Below are 8,033 nucleotides of genomic sequence, written 5' to 3'. Positions count from 1 at the left end.
CTAACTTTCCCCCCCTTTACAGTGCCCCTGCCACCGCTTCACAACACATCATAGTAACATTACCATAATTAGCTAACGTTAGCTTGCCTATCGCTAGTTCTACACGCAAAATTTCAGCTCCCACATGGCAACAACTGAAAGGAAAAAAGCAAACTGCAAGAGTTCAGTAAACACCATAACTTGACATTATTACTACGACTGACAATTTCTCTTACAGACAGAAGCCATCTCTTTTTTCTTATCGCACACATCATGCATTTAAAGTTTAAGAATCAGTGGTCGTCACAGTAACAGCTACGTCAGAAACAAACTTTCTACTGCTCAGTGAGTGGACGAGGAATGAGCACAGCTGGTTTGAAATTCAAACACAGCCGTTTGTTTTGCGGGAATGTAAAATTTAAAATGAAAAGCATTAATAACATTTAAAATTAACTTAAGGCACCATAAGAATTAAATGACACAATCCTGTATTGAAAAAACAGGCCTATGTAACAGTAGCCAGCTGGTACTAGCTGTGCAGTATGTACGTTGGTAAACCTCACTTCCCGACACGTCAAAACAGCTGCTGGCCGCTGCCAGAGGTGAGTAGTATCGAGTTACATTTACTCCGTTACATTTACTTGAGTAAGTTTTTGAAAAAAATATACCGTATTGCTCCGAATATAAGACGATATTTTTTCCCTTGAAAAATGCCTGAAAATGACGCCTCGTCTTATATTCGGGGTGTAAGGAGTAACCCATGTAAAACAATAGGTAGCGCCATATGAGCACTTTTCTCTCCGTCAGCGTTTAGTGCAGTGTGACCCTAACGTGATCCTGTAAACAAGCATGTACAGTAAACAAGTCGGCTGGAGTGGGTGTGTTAGCCTTCATTTGCATAAGCTAGCGACAACGAAAGTGCGAGTGAGGAGGAGGAACGCAGTGATACTGAGGATGCAGCTTAATGAAAGAAAGAAAAAAAAAACTGTTTGTGGTGTTTTTGGATGTTATTGTTCTCACATTTTGCAGACTGTTCTGACACTGTCCAGACAATGTGCGCCGTTTATTGCACAAGTTAAGCCAGTAGGCTTATGCTCGTTTAATTGCACTGTTATATGGCATAGAACCGTGAAGTGCGTTCTGCACTTTGCCTATTTGCGGAGCTATAGAAGAGTTTATGATTTTTTCCCCCCGCATGATAAACACCAAAGATGTTGAAATGTACAAGGAAAACAATGAATTTTTTTTTATGCAAATGAAATTTTGTCCAAATAAAAAGTATTTTTCCAAATATGGGTCTTGAAAAAGAGGGGTTGTCTTATATTCAGGGTCGTCTTATATTCAGGGTCGTCTTATATTCGGGTCAATACGGTACTTCTAGGAGTAGTTTTAAATCACTATACTTTTTACTTTTACTTGAATAGATTTGTGAAGAAACATTAAGTTACAATGAGCTTGTTACTTTGGTATTCTACGCGTCATTGTTTTTATCCCCCCCGCGTACGCCTCATTTTAATGTTTTATTTTGACAGAGAGAGAGACTTCCGCTCCACCACGTGACTGTGTTTCACCAAACAAACGCAGTTGTGCAGTCTCGTCACGTGACCACACTCAATCTCAGCGGCGGTACGGGTTAGCTTTACAGTCGTAGCAAACAAAAATGTCAGAATCAACCGTCGGCAATGCAGACACAGACGAGGAGGAACACCCCTGGCCTCATATTGAAAGCATGTTTACCTTAGTAAAAGTGCGAAACAGCAGCTACATTATGCGGTGTCTTGTCACAAACACACACACACACACACACACACACTCACACACACAGTTTATGTGAGTTTATGGGCTGCCTTGTTCTAGTTCTGCCTGCAGAGCCTGGTAAAAAAGTATAAAGGTTTGGAAATGTGTGTTACTTGTGCTTATTTATTTTTTATTTATTATTATTATATTGATTTTATTTTTTAAGTACTTGAATTTACCTGGATTATCTTAATTTATTTTATTGATTGGATGAATTATAATTTGCCTAAAGATGATTATTTTGTATTTTTGTCTGTCTGATTGAATACTTGTGTTAAAAAATAAATCAGACGTTACTCAACAGTTACTCAGTACTTGAGTAGTCCTTTCACCAAGTACTTTTTTACTCTTACTCAAGTAATTATTTGGATGACTACTTTTTACTTTTACTTGAGTCATATAATTCTGAAGTAACAGTACTTTTACTTGACTAAAACTTTTGGCTACTCTACCCACCTCTGTCCACTGCCATATAAGGCTGGGCAATTGGCGTAGCGGTTAGCGTTCTCAACCCACGATCCGTGTCTGTGCAATGGAGTGACAGGTTCAAGGCCTGGTTGAGCTGCCAGTCGCGGAGACTGGTTACACCTATGTGGTTTTACTGTAGGCCTACAGAAATATTCTTATCTGTAACGAATTAGTAAAATGTAATATGGTTTCTTTTGGCATAAACAAAATGTACCAGAGAGCCTACTGACAAAATTTTTTATTCTAACACTGCTATAATGTAATTTTAACTGTATCGCATTTTTTTTTGTATTACACTTTATCTGTGTTTAAACTACAGTAATTTGTAAATTCTCCCAAAAAAATATGATCTTTTCGACATATTCTTACTGTCAAATTAACAGTTGTATTTGGTTTGGAGTTTTACAACATATTAATGTAAATTTCACACGGCTTCATTGTTTTTGTATTAACAGTTTTTTATGTCATGATTTTACAGAAATTCACTGTTAATTCCACTGAAATTTATTACAGTGTACAGTCACAAATTGCACGGCGTTCAGTCAGCAACATTTTTTGATTGTACTGTCCAATTTTGAAGTAGATCCGATAAGTCCCCTATGAGGAGTTCATTCAAATAGAAGGCAAGAATTCACCAAAAATGACCACAGATTTTAAAATTGCCAACTTTGACCGCACGCCACGGACACGCCCTTCAACGTACAGTCACAAATAGCATAACTTGTAATCAGCAACATTTTTCTAGTGTACTGTCCAGTTTTGAAGCAGATCTGATAAATTCCCTAGGAGTTCGTTTGTTCAAATATAAGACCACGGAATTCAAAATGGCCAACTTTGACAGGGCGCTACGGACACGCCCGAAAAATCTACAGGAAGTGCTAATTTTATAACGTGCTTATGTTTTAAATAAAATACTTTTAAATACTTTAAATTACCTTTTTTGCCAGGACGGTCTCCAGATGCTACAATAAAAGTTTTGTGCGAATCGGAAAGAAGCGCACGGATGGAACACGCAAACGTAGTTTTTGGACGTATATAACATATGTGGGACATAGCGATAAAAAAATCTAGGCGAAAGTGGGCGTGGTCTATATAGGGAGATGCAGCTCCATTCACCGAACGCGTAGATATAGGTTTTTTGAATGTGAGACAAACAATGCAGGAGTTATTAGCCTAAACCTAATTTTCTTAATAGTAGCGCCACCTAGTGGCCGAGCCGAATGTGACGCATATCCTATTTTTAACCCGGCCTGACCAATTTGCCAACTAAAATACATCCAAAGTATATGTTCAAGGGGTCAAAAATGCAGTGATCATTTCCCACAAATAATAATAACTTTAGCAAATACAATAGAGACCTCACAGTGTTTGACACTGGCTTGGTCCCTAATTAACAACAAAATTAAGACATTAATTAAGCTGGGCTTTGAAGAAAGGCCAACTTAAGAACAAAGTATGCAGTTAATAAGATTACACTTCTTGCGCAGGTGCCGTCCATGATAGGCTGAATCATTTGAGATCCAGCATCACTTGCTGGACTGCTTAGACTGCTTGAGAAGGACAACAAATCTGTTGGGCTTGGGGAGGAAGACCCTTCACCATCTTGCTGCAGTTGTTTAAAATATGAGGCCCACAAATAACAACATTAGGTTACAGGGCACATACAATCAAAAATTAACAAACACAAAACTGCCCTATACAGTAGGGTGCCAAGGAGGATCAAGAACTAGCACATTCTCATTCCAATAGATCACTTAACACCAAAGAACACCAATGTTTAGTTTACTTAAATCACAACTTGCCCCATTATGAGATGAGAGGGCCATTTTGTATAATATATATTATATAATAAACATATCATAATAAACATTTACTATAAGCCTGCTTACCACAAGGTGTGAGTGTCACAAATTCCATCAGGTTAGAGCAGTCTACAAATTCTGTTGGGTCTGAGCAGTCAGCTTTGGATGATTCTGCAAGTGGGATGACTGAAATGCACATGATAGAGGAGAGTTAAAATAAATGTTTTGATTGCTCAGGATATCATCTGCAAGCTGCTGAGATTTTCTTTGACAAACATTAACACAAAGCTGTAAAAGCTTTTCTGCAAAAAACAAACAAACCCAGAAATTGTCAATCCCCTTACCATCATCAGTGGAGATAACAAAACACATTGCTTCTGTTGCAAGTTCTGGAAAGACATTCTCATCCACCTCTATGCCCTGCTCATCTGCGACTTTTAGCACTTTATCTTCTGGTATGAGAAAGTTCTGCTGCACTGAAGCACAACATTCAACACATTATTAAATTATTATTTCCCCTTTAATGACATCAGAAAACACATACGTACATCACCTACCTGCATTTATAAAATCTGAGAAGCTGACCTCTTCCAGTTTCACATATTTCTTTGTCCTTCCATGTTGTACCTTCAACAACATCTTGACCACTTGAGGGAAAAATAATAATTTTACCAGTAATAAAAGCAACATGTGGACTGTCACTCTAACAAAATAGTCTTTGTGGTAGCTAAAATTAAATCTATAGCATGCTTAGCATAATATTCAATGGTCCCAGTCATGTCTTTACAACGAAAATGATTGAGATACAGCCTCTAAGCTTATAAAACAGTCACTGACAAGTATCTAACACGTTCACTGACATCCAGAAAGACTCCGCCATTTAAGTTACAACAGCCTCTCCAACACCAGACGGAGTCGCGGTGCAAGCTGTCCAGCTGTTCTCTTAAGCAGAACTGTAGATAAATATATATATAAATATATATATAAAGCCTTACCGTGTCATTCCCTCACTGGTCCCTTTCTTGCGTCTGTTATGGTCCTCCTAGCTGTGTCGAGTCAACTAAGGAAAAAACGTGTTCAGTATACGTCAACAGAACAAGAAACAGTGTAGGCTAGTCACTGTGAGGTCCAAGTGCAGACTGGAGCGCGGGACAAAGCTGTTAACTCAAGTGTAGTGTTGAATTTCAATTCAATTCAATTCAATTTTATTTGTATAGCGCCAATTCATAACAGAAGTTATGTTCTCAGGACACTTTTCAAATAGAGCAGGTCTAGACCGAACTCTTTATAACATTATTTACAGAGACCCAACAGTACCACCATGAGCAAGACCTTGGAGACAAGGGCAAGGAAAAACTGCCTGTTAAAAGGCAGAAACCTAGGACAGATCCTTCGGCTCTAGGTGGGTGGTCGTCTGTCTCGACCAGTTGGGGTGTGAGAGAGAGAGAGAGAGAGAGAGAGAGAGAGAGAGAGAGAACAGACAGACAGGTGCACAGCAACAACAGTATTGGTAATGGCAGTCTAGCAGGACCATGGCAGGAGGCTCCACCAGGATCGATAAGAACCTGCGAGACGAGAAAGCACAAGAACTCCGGGGAAGAAGTGAAGTTAGTAACATGCATTAATGGAACATGAATGAGTGCAGAAAGAGAGAGGAAGGGAGGAGCTCAGTGCACCATGGGAAATCCCCCAATATCCCGCCTATAGCAGCATAACTAAGAGATGGTTCAGGACTCACCTGATCCAGCCCTAACTATAAGCTTTATCAAAGAGGAATGTCTTAAGCCTACTCTTGAATGTGGTGAGGGTGTCTGCCTCCCGAACCACAACTGGAAGCTGGTTCCACAGGAGAGGAGCTTGGTAACTGAAGGCTCTGGCTCCTGTTCTACTTTTAGAGACTATAGGAACCACAAGTAGCCCAGCATTCAGAGAACGTAGTGTTCTAGAGGGGTAATAGGGTACTATGAGCTCTTTAAGATATGAAGGGGCCTGACCATGAAGAGCTTTATAGGTGATGAGGAGGATTTTAAATTATATTCTACATTTTACAGGGAGCCAATGCAGAGAAGCTAGTACAGGAGAGATGTGATCTATTTTTCTAGTTCCTGTCAGTACTCGTGCTGCAGCGTTCTGAATTAATTGGAGCGTTTTAATGGACTTATTGGGGCAACCTGATAATAAGGAATTGCAGTAATCCAGCCTTGAAGTAACAAATGCATGGATTAGCTTTTCTGCATCTGTCTGTGACAGGATGTCTAATTTTTGTAATATAACGTAAATGAAAGAAAGTTTAATTTTGTGCCGCATTTCATGATTTGAGGCTGCCAAAAATGTGATTCTTTTGGCAAAAAAATAATAATTCCTGGAATCACATTAGAGCTGCAGTCACTGCTCGGGCCCGAATGATGGCCCATATGTTGTAAATAAAAGAAAAGGCATACTAGTTCAAGTGGGGTTTTGTTTAGTGCCCCTGCTATAATTGTTAATAATCTAAACTGTACAAAATAACAATTTTATTTAGTTTTGTTCACAGAAATTAGCCAATTGCTGAGATAAAGGCCTACAGTGTTTGTTTTTATGATTTTTGTTACATTTAATGTTACATGGTTTAATTTTAAGTGAGCAGCAGGAAGGCCATTTAACTGTGTTGCTACATATTAATAGCATCAATATTTATCTCTGCTCCTCTATGGCTTTATCCCCTAAGCCATGTCTGGACCTCAATGATAGCACAGGGAGAGCAGAAATCAGAGACACTTCTCAATCCCCCGTTTTTTTTCTCCTTCCTCCACTGCTGCTGCTCTCCTGATGTTAAGATTGCCGTTTTCCTGATGTTGAGATTGGGCGGCTCTCATCTGCTCAGTAGTCGGCTGGCTGCTTGCTTGGTAATCTACAGGAGGGGGATCGCAGGGCTTGCTTTGTTTGGAGATTTGTGTGAGCTCAGAAAGCTGAGAACAACCTCCAACTCAGCACCATCATGTTTACTGATGGGAACAGAGAAAGAGGGTGAAAGGAGAGCAAGGAGAGAAATGTTTTATGTCTTTCTTTGGTTTTGATCCTGGTGGTGGTTTTAAGACGATGAAAAATGCCCCTACTGTGATCAGCTGCTCTGCTGTGCTGTACCTTTCAAAGAAGTGCTCCATGTGGGTGGGAAGAGTTAGGGTTAGTCAGAGCAGGATGCAGTGACCTCGTCCTATTTAGACCACCTCTTATTGAAAGGACAAGTGCATAAAGCAATTTATGTGGCCTAATATAAGGGTGGTTGTGGCTCAGAGGCAGAGCAGGTTGCCCCCCAATAAGAAGGTTGTTGGTTTGATCCCTGGCTCCTCCTGCCACGTGTCAAAGTACCCTTGAGCAAGATACTGAACCCCAAAATGCTCCCGATGCATCGGTGTGTGAATGTGTATGAATGAGTTACTGTTTGATGGACTTTGCCATTGCTGTGTGAAATGGTGAATGTGGCACATAGTGTAAAAGTGCTTTGAGTGTTTGGAAGACTAGAAAGGCGCTATACAGGTCCATTTACCATTTACCATATGGCAGAGGCACACACATTCTCCACAGTCTCAATAAACATTTTGATGTATGTTGAGTTTCAAAGTGCAGATTAAATAAAAAATGCCTTTTTAACCCTTTAAGAATACATCCCCAGTCACATTACACCCATATTAAACAATGTAATCAATTTCTTTGTATCTTTATATCGAACTCCAATTGTTTTTTCTTCCAGTAAAACAAAGTGTAACATGTGCTTATGTAAGTGTGAACCAACTAATTTCAACCAATAATATTATGACATCCACCCATCAATCAATCTTCAACTTTAGTGACACAGAGTGAAGATTCATTAGTAAGAGTTACAGGGTTAAATGTAACACAGTTTTATCAGTTATTTGGGTGAAACTACATCATATTTAATTGAGAAATATTTTCTGTTTTTCCCTCTGATGTCCTCTGGCTGCTCTGCTTAAACTCCACTAATTGCTT

The sequence above is a fragment of the Dicentrarchus labrax genome, unplaced genomic scaffold (genome assembly GCF_905237075.1).
Source record: "Dicentrarchus labrax unplaced genomic scaffold, dlabrax2021, whole genome shotgun sequence".
NCBI lineage: Eukaryota > Metazoa > Chordata > Actinopteri > Moronidae > Dicentrarchus > Dicentrarchus labrax.
This window is presented reverse-complemented; position numbering follows the sequence as displayed.